We start from the raw sequence: 14,897 nt of genomic DNA, 5'->3' as shown, positions 1-14,897 counted from the left end.
CTAGATCTACTGTATCTTATATTATGACAGACCAGCTAGATCTACTGTCTTTATTATATTACAACAGACCAGCTGTATCTACTGTCTCCATTTCACTTTGGCCATTGATGTGGTCCTGCCCTCTCCTCAACAGCCTCAAATGGGCTATTTCATGTGGGTTGTGGTGGGGCGGCAGACACACGCATCTCACATTTCATGACATTACATGTTTATATATTGCTTCTAAATTTAAAAAAAAAATCACTAATAATATTTTATATTATTAATTTCAAACAAGGGCATTAGCATGATAAGAACTTACCAGTCCAAAACGATGGCCTCTCCCGTTAAAAATATTCCTCCACAATCGCTAAATGAAGTGTCCTACAACAATCTCTGTCTCACCTTCCCAATCAATTTATTCTAAAATTGTGTGTACATCTGTATATCTAGACTTAGATTTAGCTTTCCCTGACTTAGTCGTCATAATGATTGATATATAAACAGCTGAATCTGCGCGTTCACCAAACACTGCAGTGCGTAATATGCGTAGCTTCTTCCGGTATGAAACTTCAATAGCGAATGACTCACTTTACGCTGAAGCTTACTACATGGGTTGGTCTTGCAACACATAAACATGGCGTATTGCCGTTTAGCTTAGCTCATTGTCTATCTACCCAGCTAGATTTCAAGACAATCAGTGGTCATTGGGTTAAAAGACAGTCAATCAACGAAACAGCGGGCAAATCATTGGTGCACAATGATGTCATGACTTGTTGTCTTCAAATCGGTTTCTTTCAGTCAATACGTCCCAATACGGCCCATCATGTTTGATTGTGTTACAAACAAACCAGTTGATTGCAGTGAAACCAAACATGACTGAAAAAGTCACGTTCTGTGTGGGTTATTTACCTGGAATGTGTCGTCGAAAATGGAATGAGACGGAATTCACGACACAAGCGGTTCACAAAATGTTTTGTGTTACGCTATAAAAACAAATTTTATCAAACAAAAGATCATGCATTGTGTAACAATGAGCATTGGAATTGCAAACAGACTAAGATCGTCAAAGGTAAATTATTTATTTTAATGCAGTTTGTGATTGTTACACCTGTGCTGGTTAAAATAGTTTGTTTAATAATCACATTGTATACTTTCGCAGTAAATCCTTTTTTAAATCTGACAACGCAGTTGGATTAGCAAGATTCTAGGCTTTCGATACATGTGAGACACTTGTATTTTCATGAATGTTTAATATGACTATTTATGTAGCGATCACCGTATGTTGTGGAATTTCAGCCCGCTAGCGGGTTCCGTGCGCAGAGAGGTTAAAGGTGCACAGGAGAGTAATTGTGATGAAAAGTCTCAAAGCAAGGGGTTTCAGACCTGGTTTGAATGAGTGTGTTTTCATTCTTAGTCCTGGCACTGTGTTTATTCTGCTCGTAAAGTCTGACCACAAACTTTAATATTAGGGATGCATGATATATCGGTAAGCACATCGGAATCGGCCGATATTAGCTAAAAATGCCAACACCGGCATTGGCCCGATGTCTAGTTTAACGGCTATGTGCAAAAAGCTAACGTGCATACTTATATAATGTAGGTAGACGACGTAATGATGCCGCGAAAAATACAGAGCTACACATGCAACACAGCAATTCCTAACCTAGCCCACAATGTCTGCTGCGTGGATCTATCTTGAAGTTTCAAAGGAAGATAACAAAATGGACATATGCAACATTTGTGCTGCTATTGTTTCCCGAGGAGGGGAGAAGTTGAAATCGTTCAATACCACAAACCTAATTACTCATTTGAAAGTGCATCACCCCCAAACGTTCAGCGACTACTTAGAACAAAAGCAGAAAAAAACTAAGCTGTTGCTAAGATGTTTGCTTTCGCCGACTGGTTGAGCACCTCGAGCCCCGGTACACACTACCAAGTAGGCGCTATTTTTTTAGATGTTGCCCTACCGGAGTTACACAGTATTGTTGAAACGCACATCCATGAGCTACTTGCTATGTGCATCACTGCTATTAGCTTCACGACTAACATTTGGACCAGCGATGTCAGCCCCATGAGCATGCGGAGTTTGACCGCACAGTGGGTCAACAAGGATTTAATCCGGAGGAAAGCCGTATTGCATGCTCAAGAATGTGCTGGTTCTCATACCGCTGCTGCCATGTCAATGGCATTTGAGAACATGTTTGAAACTTGGAAACATGAACACCTAGCTCCATTCGAACAACTGACTCGAGAAATGAGCTCAACTTCTGCAGCATACGTGATACCATCTGTCATGGCATTGAAACGCCTACTCAACAAAACTGCCGACACGGACCGTAGGGTTAAAATAAAAGTACTCTACTAGAGGCTGTGAACAAGCGTTTTTGTGGGCATTCTCTCTGAGCCTCTTACTGTGTCGCCACCATGCTCAATGCTAAGTACAAGGACCGCTACTTCGATACAGACAAGAAACAGGGTTTACGTGAAATGTTAGACCTAGCTAGACAAGTTGGAAACGGACACAGTGACAGTGCATACTGAGGAAGAGAGGCCACAGACAGACAGAGCTGAAACTTCACTGCTTGACATGTATGATGAAATCCTGGTTGAATGAAATTACTAAACAAATGAACAATGAAATAGCACAGAAAGTAAGTGAAATAGATAGGTTTTGATTATGTTTTACTGGTAACGGGGACATACGTAAATGCCAACAAAATAACTTTTTGGTGTGTGTGTGTTTGAGCTATTTAACTACTGGAATGCTTAAAAGGCTGTTTACATTTTTAAATATCGAGTTTTTTGGCGAGGAAAATATTGGATATCGGTATCGGCCACAAATGTCATATCGGTGGATCTCTAGTTAATATGCTTCGATGTTACAGCGATGATGATGATGGTTATTCTAAGGTGGCAACTTTGGAGGTCCCTCCTAGCTCTCTCACTTTTTTTTTCTTCCCATCCCTCTACTTTCCATTACAGGGCTAACACTTGTTAACGCTTTCTCTCCATCACTCTCGTTTCGCCTCACCCCCTCCCTGTCTAAGAAACACACCCTCCCAAGCACTCATCTGCTCGCTCTCTCCCCGCATGTCTCTGTGACTCTGAAGCTCCTCTGAGGGGTGAAACCAGGCTACTCTCTCCCAGGTAAACTGTTCTCCGTCCCCCCTCATTTTCTCTCTCTCTTTCCATCCTTCATCAATCTCTCTGTCCTCATTCACTATCTCACTCTTTCGCCCACTCTCCGCTCTCCTCTCTCACAACTCTCTCTCTCTCTCTCATACACCCTGAGGCTAAATGGCCACTGTAATGGGATTAGTCTGTTAGATTGGGATTGATAGTCCTCATAACTGTCTGTTGTGTGATCTGCTGCTGTACCGTAGGTAGTGTTTCTATCTGTGTGTGCTTTCTCTGAATGGGTTGCCGTTCCTGTTTGTCCAGTTTGCTTGAGTGTGTTATGTACTGGATGTGAGTGTAGCAGCTACCTGGATTCTAGGAGTTCTAGTTCTTTCATGGTTGAGTGCAGCTAAATGGGAGTGTTTTAAAGAGCATCGCTGAAAATCAAAGTCCTAAATACTCTCCATTTGTTTTTGGAGGGTTAATGGTGGCTAGAGAGAGAATGACTAATCAGTGTATGTGAGTGTGTGGTCTACATATGCATGATTCAGTTATACAGGCATATTCCCTCCACTTCCTGGTGTGGGCGTGCTCTATGCCTTTCTTGATACGTTGAAAAGGCAGTAAAATAAATATTGACAGCTTCTACGGGCTAATCAGCCTGGTCTTACTGGATTGGGTTGAATGAATCCCTAGACTTTGTGAAAATATGAGAACAGTACTTTGGTTAGAGCTCCTCTTCTTATAGTTTATAATGTTACCTGAATACATGATCAATGACCTTCATCCTAGACCCTTGTTCATTTCTGTCAAATCCCTCTGGGTTCTTCTTGTGGTTCAGATTACTGTTGTGAACGTTTAAACATTTAAACGAAGTTGGGATTTTTAACATTAAGAGAAATTATCACACCTCTCTCTCTCCCTTGCTCTGGCTCGCCTGCTCTTTCTCTTCGCTTATGATGAGTGTGTGTGTGTGTTCTGTCTTCGGTCTGTTGCGTGTTGAATATCCTAGCCTATTCATTGATGACAGGCCAGCTTTACTGGAGTTGCAAGACATTGCAAGCCACAACATTTCAAGGTACAGCATTCCATTGTGATATACAGATTTTGATTGCCGATTAGAGTCAGGCCTAGGGCACAGTTCTGTCTGCCTGGTGGCGGACCTGCCTATACTGTGCCCCTCCCCTCTCGCTATTAAAGATGCGAGTGTTTGTGTTCTTCAAAGTATGGAAATGAATCAGTCTTCCTAGCGGAATCTAATCTTGACCCTCAGAAATGGGAGTCGACATGCAAGGAGTCGAGGAATAAACAATTTTGGAGTCTGCTCTCCGCCACTACGTCATCAGCAGCAAAGTCCTGTATGGCAATTATTTTAAGTTAAATGAGAACGAAATGCAAACTTTACGAGGTGGAATTGAGGTACAGTAATGGTAGTACAGGTGCAGTGCATAACCATCTGAGAGACAAACTGTTGCTGGCAGCAGCGCAGCTGCATTGTGAATTTGCGTGGTTATTATAGTTTATCTTCTTAGGACTGGGGGCAGTATTGAGTAGCTTGGATGAATAAGGTGCCCAGAGTAAACTGCCTGCTACTCAGGCCCAGTTTCTAATATGTGCATATTATTAGTCGATTTGAATAGAAAACACTCTGCCGTTTCTAAAACTGTTTGAATTATGTCTGTGATTATAACAGAACTTATATGGCAGGCAAAAACCAGAGAAAAAAATCCAACCAGGAAGTGGGAAATCTGAGGTTTGTAGTTTTTCAAGTCAGTGCCTATCGAATATACAGTGTCTATGGGGTCATATTGCACTTCCTAAGGCTTCCACTAGATGCCAACAGTCTTTAGAACCTTGTTTGATGCTTCTACTGTAAAGGAAGGAGGAATGAGAGCTGATTGAGTCAGGGCTCTGCCAGAGTGGCATGAGCTGATCATGTGAGAGTTAGCTTGCGTTCCATTGCATTTCTACAGACTAAAGAATTCTCCGGTTGGAACATTATTGAATATTTATGATAAAAACATCCTAAAGGTTGATTCTATACTTCATTTGACATGTTTCTACGAACTGTAATATGACTTTCCGTCTGAACTTTTGCCTGGACTTGCACGCGCCTCGTGAGTTTGGATTGTGTACTAAACGCGTGAACAAAAAGGAGGTATTTGGACATAAATTATGGACTTTATCGAACAAAACAAACATTTATTGTGGAACTGGGATTCCTGGGAGTGCATTCTGATGAAGATCATCAAAGGTAAGTGAATATTTATAATGCTATTTCTGACTTCTGACTCCACAACATGGCGGATATCTGTATGGCTTGTTTTGTTGTCTGAGCGCTGTACTCAGATTATTGCATGGTGTGCTTTTTCGGTGAAGCTTTTTTGAAATCTGACACAGCGGTTGCATTCAGGAGAAGTTTATCTAAAGTTCCACGTCTATCACTTGTATTTTCATCAACATTTATGATGACTATTTCTGTAAATTGATGTGGCTCTCTGCAAAATCACCGGATGTTTTGGAGGCAAAACATTACTGAACATAACACGCCAATGTAAACAGATTTTTTTATATAAATATGAACTTTATTGAACAAAACATGCATGTATTGTGTAACATAAAGTCCTATGAGTGCCATCTGATGTAGCTCATCAACGTTTAGTGATTCATTTTATCTCTATTTCTGCTTTTTGTGACTCCTCTCTTTGGCTGGAAAAATGGCTGTATTTTTCTGTTTTTAGGTGCAGACCAAACATAATCGTTTGGTGTGCTTTCGTCGTAAAGACTTTTTGAAATCGGACACTGTGGTGGGATTAACAATAGGTGTATCTTTAAAATGGTGTTGTCATATCGATCCCGTTAGCGGGATCTAAGCCATAATTAAACATTACTGTTTTTTCCCATTTGTCACATCCCTAGTTTAGATGTACATTTCGCTATGCCTTTGTGCTGCTTGTGTTTGATTTGGAGGGAATTGACCTTCAGGCCCAATCGGCTAGTGTTTAATCAAAGTGAGCATGGTGATCGCAGTGAACCGCCTGTCTTCGAAGCTGTCTGAAATCCTGCTCTGCCTGTTCACGACCTCAGAGGCACAGCAGACCTCAAAGAGATGGTATGCAGTTTAAGAGAATTCCCTCTGAGTGTATACATCTCCTACTAGACACAGTGGGAGTAACCCTAGGTGGGTCTGGGGAACGTTGGTCTTAAATGCCATCTGGTTTTGAGAGCTTTCTGTCTTCTAGGTTTCGTTAATTGTAAGTTCTAGTAAAAATAGTTATATTGTGTTTTGCCCCACCAGTCCAGGTTTGGGCATTCGTTTGATCTGGTAAAAGTGCTTAAACTCTCTCTGAGAAAGGATACCAAGAACTGGCCGAATCCCTCCACAGGACTATGGTTTGAGCTAATGTCACTTCCACAGACCTAAGTAATTTTTATTTTTTATTTTATTTTTCCTTTATTTAACTTTATTTAACCAAGCAAGTCAGTTAAGAACTAATTCTTATTTTCAATGACGGCCTAGGAACAGTGGGTTAACTGCCTGTTCAGGGGCAGAACGACATATTTGTACCTTGTCAGCTCGGGGGTTTGAACTTGCAACCTTCCGGTTACTAGTCCAACGCTCTAACCACTACCTGCCGCCCCAAACTTGTAAACAAGTTGCCCCGAGACACTGATCTTACAGCAATGTAGCACTGTCACGGTCTGATGGTTATGGTGACAATTTGGTGAAGGTGAGCTGGGCCTAGATCTGTAGGCTGCTTTCTACCTTCAGCGACCCTCAAGCCCTGGGGTCAGGGGTTAGGGGCTGTTCTGCATGAGTGCAGAGGTCAGGCTGTTCCACCACTTTCTCCTGCCATCTTGCGTCCGTGCCCAGAGAGGGGCATGTAGCCCTCCAGCTCTCTACCCATCTGCCGTACCTCCGAGTAGACCTGTTTCCATGGGAACCAGTGAACCAGCAGCACTAGGCTAAATCGAGGAAAGGAGAGGCGGGAAAGAGGGTTTATCGGTTCTCCGGGCACAAGCTAATTTAATGTTTAGCTCATATTTTTATCCATCATTACCAGCTGTGGAAAGACCTTCCACAATGAGCACAAACTCATAACCCAGACTGCTCTTTGTTCTTGGTGTCTGTGCATATTAATATGGAGACAGTTCTGATATTGTACTGTTACAGCTTTTTACGTAATGAGTGACTGAATGGTGCTTGTAATGATGCCTCATGTTATGTGACCTCAACTTATCAAAGTTACAGTAGATCTCGATTTGTTGCTGTGTCTCAATCTTCAGATGTTAAGGTTAACATAGCAGGATTTCCAGCAGACCTGCTTGCTCAAATAACTCTTTAACAACATTATCGCAATGTTTCTAGCTGTTATTGGCATGGTCAGGTTTCCTCTGTCTTTTACAAACATCCCATCAATGTCAGAATAATCTTGCTCCTTAAAGAAGTTAGAACATTAGATTGGAGCCTGGGTGAACATTTTGCTTAGCTACTCAGTGCTGTTCCTCATGTCGTCCACACATTACAACCACTTACAATCAACATGTTAATACCGTTTTAGCCAAGGTGCTTCAAGGTGCCATATTGATAAGGCTGATGCCCTACAGCTTATATCTTTTGTGTTGATGAAATCCAGGGGTAACCCCTCAAGTCTTTGTGAGGACATTTGAATGCATGACACATATCCAGAGTGAAGGGATATTTAACCTGTCCTGCATTTTTAAACATGTCTCTGCAGACTCACTGCAAGTGTTCCATGGAACAAGAAGAGCGGCATGAAGGAGAGAAAGACTGCTTCTTCCTGGGTCTCCTTTCCCCTGGGTACCGCCATCACTGTTTGTGTGTCTGCTGACAATGCACCGCACTTACACTCTCCCTCCTCCACCCACAACCCCCCTCCTCACTTAATGGTCTGAGCTAGGCAGGAGCTAGGCAATCCCTTTCACAGCATGATATGCACGCCTCACACGCATGCACACAGAGACATAAAAATACACTCCGACCACACCCCAGGTCTACTTGGTACTGTTTCCAACTGATGACAGCAAAGGAATGTACTGTACAGGCAAAGGTTAAAGATAGACAGTTGAGAGGTGTGTCCCATTACAGGTTCCCATACTGAAGGACCTGATTCTGCAGAGTAAAGGATTCGCTGTTAAATTTTCTGATACTGATATTAGCTCTGGAGTTTTGCTTGTGACAACTCCTCTCAAAGGAATGTGTCACTGTAAGAAAATGGAACACTGCTGCATCGTCGGCTTCACTATCAGTACATTCACACCCTATAGACTATAAATAGATCTTTGTGAATGAGTGAATCAGCAACTTTTTCCCCGTCTGCGTTCATCCACAGTAGAATTCTAACCGTCCCCGTCTGCATTCATCCACAGTAGAATTCTAAAAGACTGTCAGCCTTCAACTGCTGTGCATTTTCTGTCTTACTTCCTTCATATGGTTCCTTTCTACCTGGTTATTGTAAAGCATTAAGGTAAGGGGGTCAGTGGGAAGGAAAAGCCTTTGTGAAACAACAGGAGAAAACATTGATAGGAGCCAGAGCCACTGGGGAATGGCAGGATCTCTTTCGGGTCTGGTTTGCTTACCTGATCTGACTGTCAGAATGGATTTGAGACCGACAGGCTACAGAGGACAGTGTAACGTGTGAGAGAGTTGGTGTGTGCGTTTTCAAGAAAATAACATGACCGTCTCTGCCATATTTCCCCAACCCAAGGTGATTGCTCCCTGTGTAATACAACGATTATGAATTTGCCTATTATTTCTAAGCAGTGTAGTTCCTTATCCAATCTCAAATAATTGTGAAAGGAATACAATGACAATGTAGCCAAGTGAAATAAACGTTATTAATACATTTAATTAATATGATGACAGTCTGTATAGGATTAAGTGTTTGATTCATGTCTCGTGTAGCAGCAAGAACCAACTCTGGAGTTCGAAGCTCTATATATTCGAGCCAGTTGAGATGAGTTTCCAGGTGATCCATTGTCTCTCCAGGGGTGTGCCTCCCTTCTGACTGGTAGCCATTGGCAGTATGGTTGTTGAGCTTATGCACCATCAGAATCCAATGAGAAGGATATCCTGCTTTCACTGGAACAGGCCCAGATCCACGCCTTTTGTGTGAAGAAAAGACGGCGGAAAAGGGGCCGCAGATCGGGCATTCTTCTGAGAATCCGGAGGCGAGCTAGTGAACTCCCACTGCCTTCCATTCAGCTGGCTAACATGTAAACATTGGAAAATAAAATTGATGACCTATGATTAAGATGATCCTACCAACAGGACATAAAAAACTGTAACATCTTATGTTTCACCGAGATGTGGCTGAACAAAGATACAGACAATATAGAGCTTGCGGAATTTTCCATGCACCGGCAGAACAGAAACGCTACCTCTGGTAAGACGAGGGGTGGGGGTGTGTGTCTTTGTCAATAACAGCTGGTGCGCGATGTCTAATATTAAAGAAGTCTCGAGGTATTGCTCGCCTCTCTCTACCAAGAGAGTTCTCATCTGTATTATTCGTAGCCGTCTATTAACCACCACAAAATGAAGCTGACACTAAGACCGCTCTCAACCAACTCTATAAGGCCATAAGCAAAGAAGAAAATGCTCATCCTGAAGCGGCGCTCCTAGTGGCACGGGACTTTAATACAGGGAGCGCTCTCGGCTGGAGCGTATCGGAGAAACTGGGTAAACCATCTCCGAAAGGGGCTCCACCAATAGAGGCAAATCCACGTGGGGCGGGAGGAACCATCCTGCCGACGGGGGACCTCCCAGGTGGATAACGGATGCCAATTGGTCAGAAGGAATGAAACTGGCTGGACAACAGAGAGGAACCATGCATCAACCATGCATGCAAGGTGAACGTTGGGATAGAGCAGTTGCCAAGGACAGAGCTCAATATCCTCCCGCAACCAAGCTGGGAACTGGGCTCAAGAGCAAACAACAACCAAACGGTCGCCGAAAGGAGGATCACCTTCGGAGCGTTAAAAACGTGGTCCAGAACCCTCGAAATAGCCCATTTCTACATAACCGCACGGGTCTTGAAGTTTGCCACCGTCCCCGGATCTCTAGGACATGGTTCCCAGGTATCTGAAATCGCGCTGGTTCCTGTCTAGTCAACCTGGAGCTGAGTGAGGCTACTACCGGACAAGCCGCATTATCGACATAAGCCCTGCCACCCACAGGGCTTCAGTGTTTCTCAGCCCTTAGGGGTCAAATCCCCCAACCCCCATTTTCGTCTTTAATCGTTAATAACTCAAGGTTCAAGTCCAACCAAACCGTTTTTCAATAACATTTTATAATAGAAAATCGCGTTTGAAGTTGGTGAAAAAATGCATAGGGGTCGGTGGAGAGAGGCTTCCTGTTGGTCCACTTCCGGTTTGACCACGGAACTGTAGCCCATCACCAAAGAGGGTACCAGTCAAAATGTGGGACCTCTAGCCCCTCAAAGTATTTTTTAAATATAATTTATTTGATATTTTATTTGAAAAATTGTCCACTTTTTTTTGTCCAGCCGTGCAACTGGTGATTGAACGGGTTACCAGGTGAAAATTTTGTAATGGCTTCAGGGGGGTGCTGGAGGTCCATGGGAGTACCTCCAACCCGGGATTGGCCACAAGGGGGCGCCACTGAGTATTTTAAGCCGTTTTTAACTACCAGCACCTGGGAACCCAGTGTAAGTCAATGACAGAGTGCTGCTGAAAAATGATTATATTCAGCTGCTGGTGATTGAACAGGTTACCAGGTGTTGATGGGGGGAAATGGGCCAGCCCTTGTCCAGTAGCCCCCCCCCCAAAAAGGGGGACAGAGCAGCCAACCTCTACAGAGAGGCTGGCTGCTCTGCCCCCCTGAAGGACAGTTGAACTACGGGCCTCTGGGCCTACACTCCCTGCCCGGGTCAACAAGCCCTCTCACTCTCACTCTCACACTCACACCCCCCCTCCGTAACCTCGCCCAACAGGCAAACCGGGGTACCCACACTTAAGCACCCCTCCTCAGGCACTAAAGTATATAGGCCCATTGTCACGAACCACGTGCACCTGGTAACCTGAAACAGCATCTGTGCACCACACATATGGGTTATCAGATGCTGGTGGAACTTTCAACCCGGGTCTCCTCCTTCGCTCATCTGCTTGTCCTCTCTCTCTCTGGGCCTCTGGTCTCTTGTACTCTGGCTCCTGGCCCTTCTCTGTGCACCTGGTAACCCAGGTGCACGTCCCCGACAAAAGCTTGGATTGAGGGCTGACTTTCAATAGATCACAGCGAGTGAGCTGCTCTGCAACATACGAAAACCTGACCCAGAATCAGGTAATCTACCAGTGATTTAGCACCATGTTCCCCACAAACATGTGGTGCGCATCAGGAGAGGAGCAGCAACTCATCTGGCCACACCCCAACCCCGTCACAAACGGCTCTACTCACCTGCCAAAAGAAGCAGGCTATCCCGGGCCAACTGAAGATCAACAGCGCTACGATATCATTACGTTTAGGGGGGATTCTGACTGAGGCGTTCAGTCATAATCCCACAGATGGTAGCTTCACACCATTGGCTCCTCAGCCAAGCACATACACCAAATGTCTGAACCTGCGGTTACTCTTGTACTGAGCAGGATTACTATTGCAACAACAAATCATCAGTAGGGTAAAACTAACTTGTCTCACGACTGTCTAAACCCAGCTCACGTTCCCCATTAGTGGATGAACAATCCAAGGCTTGGTGAATTTTGCTTCACAATGATAGGAAGAGCCGACATCAAAGGATCAAAAAGCGACATCGCAATGAACGCTTGGCTGCCACAAGCCTGTGGTAACTTCACTGACAGCTCCTGCTTAAAACCCAAAAAATCAGAAGGATGGTCAGGCCCCGCTTTCCGGGTCTGTATTCATACTGAAAATCAAGATCAAGCGAGCTTTTGCCCTTCTGCCCACTTCGGGCATTCTCAATGCCTTGTTTTAATTACACAGTCGGATTCCCCTGGTCCGAACCAGTTCTAAGTCAGCTGCTAGGCGCCGGCCGAGGTGACCTGCCAGAGACCCCGCGCAAATGAGGCCGGCGAGCGTCGTAGCTGGGGAGATCAGCGAGAAGAGCCTGGCGCGCATCCAGAGTCGCTGCCGCCAACCACCGGACCCAATCCTTCACCGGTCCGCCTTTGGCCCACTGGGAGACACCACCCCGATGAACCCCCGCACGCATCCCCTTGCGAGATCATGCAAGAGAGCCCCCGAGAAGGTTCAAACTTCCAACGTTGGCGAGGGTGACTGAGCAACTGCTCCCCCAGCTGCGGCTCGAGATCTGACTTGCCGACTTCCCTTACCTACATTGTTCTAACATGCCAGAGGCTGTTCACCTTGGAGACCCCCCCCCCCCCCCCCCCCCCCCCCCCCCGAATGGCGTTCGCCCATCTCTTAGGACCAACTGATCCATGTTCAACTGCTGTTCACATGAAACCCTTCTCCACTTCGGCCTTCAAAGTTCTCATTTGAATATTTGCTACTACCACCAAGATCTGCACCCGCGGAGGCTTCACCCGGGCCCGTGCCCTATGCTTCCGTGCTCACCGCGGCGGCCCTCCTATTTGTCACGGTGTAGCCCTCGAGGCTCCCGTGGCCGGCGACGGCCGGGTATGGGTCCGACGCTCCAGCGCCATCCATTTTCAGGGCTAGTTGTTTTGGCAGGTGAGCTGTTACACACTCCTTAGCGGATTCCGACTTCCATGGCCACAGTCCTGCTGTCTATATCAACCAACACCTTTTCTGGGGTCTGATGATCATCAGCATCGGGCGCCTTAACCCGGCATTAGGTACATCCCGCAGCGCCAGTTCTGCTTACAAAAGTGGCCCACTAAGCGGCTCACCTTCCACGGTCGGCTCCAAGCCAGCAAGCCGGGCTTCTTACCCATTTTAAAGTTTGAGAATAGGTTGAGATCGTTTTGGCCCCAAGACATCTAATCAATCGCTTTACCAGATAAAACTGCGAGACTTCGAGTGCCAGCTATCCTGAGGGAAACTTCGGAGGGAACCAGCTACTACATGGATTTATTAGTCTTTCACCCCTATACCCAGGTCGGACGACCGATTTGCATGTCAGGACTGCTTACGGACCTCCACCAGAGTTTCCTCCGGCTTTGCCCTGCCCAGGCATAGTTCACTATCTTTCAGGTCCTATCGCACGCGCTCACGCTCCACCTCCCTGACAGAGTGGGTGAGACGGGTTCCCCACAGGGCCGGGATCCCACATCAGCCGGCGCGCACCGACCCTCACTTTCATTGCGCCACGGGGTGTGTTCAGAGAAAGTACTCTGACTTGCAGGTTAGACTCCTTGGTCCATGTTTCAAGATGGGTCGGTGGGTTGCCGATATCGCCCCTGGCTCCAGTTTACGTGAGCCGATCCCCGACCTGGTGACGCAATGCGGTCGGGTGCAAACTGAGGACAGTCCGACCCGGTTGACAGTCGTGCCGGGGCCAGGGCCCGACCCTGTTCCCCCCCCGCAGTGGGACATGATGCGGCCCGGGAAGCGGCGAGTACGGAGAAGGGGCGCTGTAAAGAGAATGGACGAAACCAGTAGCCACATTTGCCCTCCAGCCCTTTTCTTCCACTTAGTATTATGCTTAAATTCAGGGGGTTGTCTCGTCTGATCTGAGGTCGTAGTCAAAGTGAATGGAATGTGGCTGGGCGCCCGGGCTCACCTTTTTAATCCAGTTCAGGTCGGCGGTCAGAGCTCAGCGGCCCAAACCTAACCCGAGCGCTACCCTGAGAACCGGTGGCGGCCTGCGACTGCCCCAGCCGTGGAAACACGGTGGTTCCGGGGATGGCAAAGCAACCCTCAGACAGGCGTAGCCCCAGGAGAAACCTTGGGCCGGAAGGTGCGTTCAGTGTTGATGATCAATGTGTCCTGCAATTCACTTTAGTTCTCGCAGCTAGCTGCGTACTTCATCAACACAGGAGCCGAGTGATCCACCGTGATCCATGATCCACCGTGATCCATCCACGAGCCGAGTGATCCACAAGAGTCGTACTCGTTAGTTTTTTTGTTTTGCGCAGAGACTAGTGGCTAGGCGGAATTGGGGAGTTTGCCCTCCTTTCCCTCGCCCGCCCTTCACCAGAGTGAGAGGCCACAGTTCACGGAGCAAAAAGGTTTGAGGTTGAACGAAAAGCATCCGGGTGTGCCGCCACCGCGACGGACTGGGAGACATTAAACCCTCGCCTGCACCGGGGTGCAGAGTGGTTGGCTAGGTTCCCTGAACCGTTTGAGGGTCCTGGGTGAAACCCAAGCAGCTTAATGTTGGAGACCAAGGCGGGAAGACCCGCTTCAACGGCAATCCCCTTCGGATGCGGCTGACGCACCTGCCCACGGGGAAAGGTGGGGTGGCTGGCAACCCGTTAATGATCCTTCTGCAGGTTCACTTACGAAAACCTTGTTACGACCCTTTACTTCCTCTTGATAGTCAAGTTTGAGCGTCTTCTCGGCGCTCCGTCAGGGCCGTGACCGACCTCCGCATGGCCGATCAGAGGACCTAGGACCTAGAATTAGACTTCCGGCGCCGACAGAGATGGCCGCCTCGCTTCGCGTTCCTAGGAAACTATGCAGTTTTTTGTTTTTTTACGTGTTATTTCTTACATTAGTACCCCAGGTCATCTTAGGTTTCATTACATACAGTCGAGAAGAACTACTGAATATAAGATCAGCGTCAACTCACCATCAGTACGACCAAGAATATGTTTTTCGCGACGCGGATCCTGTGTTCTGCCTTACAAACAGGACAACGGAGTGGATCCTATGCAGC

At 46.3% G+C, this 14,897-nt stretch overlaps 1 protein-coding gene and 1 pseudogene across 2 annotated transcripts in view; one reads left to right on the top strand and one right to left on the bottom strand.

Moving 5' to 3' along the window:
* LOC139367589 (transcription factor HIVEP3-like) overlaps nt 1–14,897 on the top strand; it is a 72,289-nt gene that overhangs the window by 28,299 nt on the left and 29,093 nt on the right. The gene's annotated exons all lie outside the window — the stretch shown is intronic.
* On the bottom strand, nt 13,931–14,082 carry LOC139383741 (5.8S ribosomal RNA; annotated as a pseudogene).

This window comes from Oncorhynchus clarkii, chromosome 2, assembly GCF_045791955.1.
Source record: "Oncorhynchus clarkii lewisi isolate Uvic-CL-2024 chromosome 2, UVic_Ocla_1.0, whole genome shotgun sequence".
NCBI lineage: Eukaryota > Metazoa > Chordata > Actinopteri > Salmoniformes > Salmonidae > Oncorhynchus > Oncorhynchus clarkii.
Note: the sequence above shows the minus strand (reverse complement) of the source record. Positions and strands in the feature narration are given on the sequence as shown.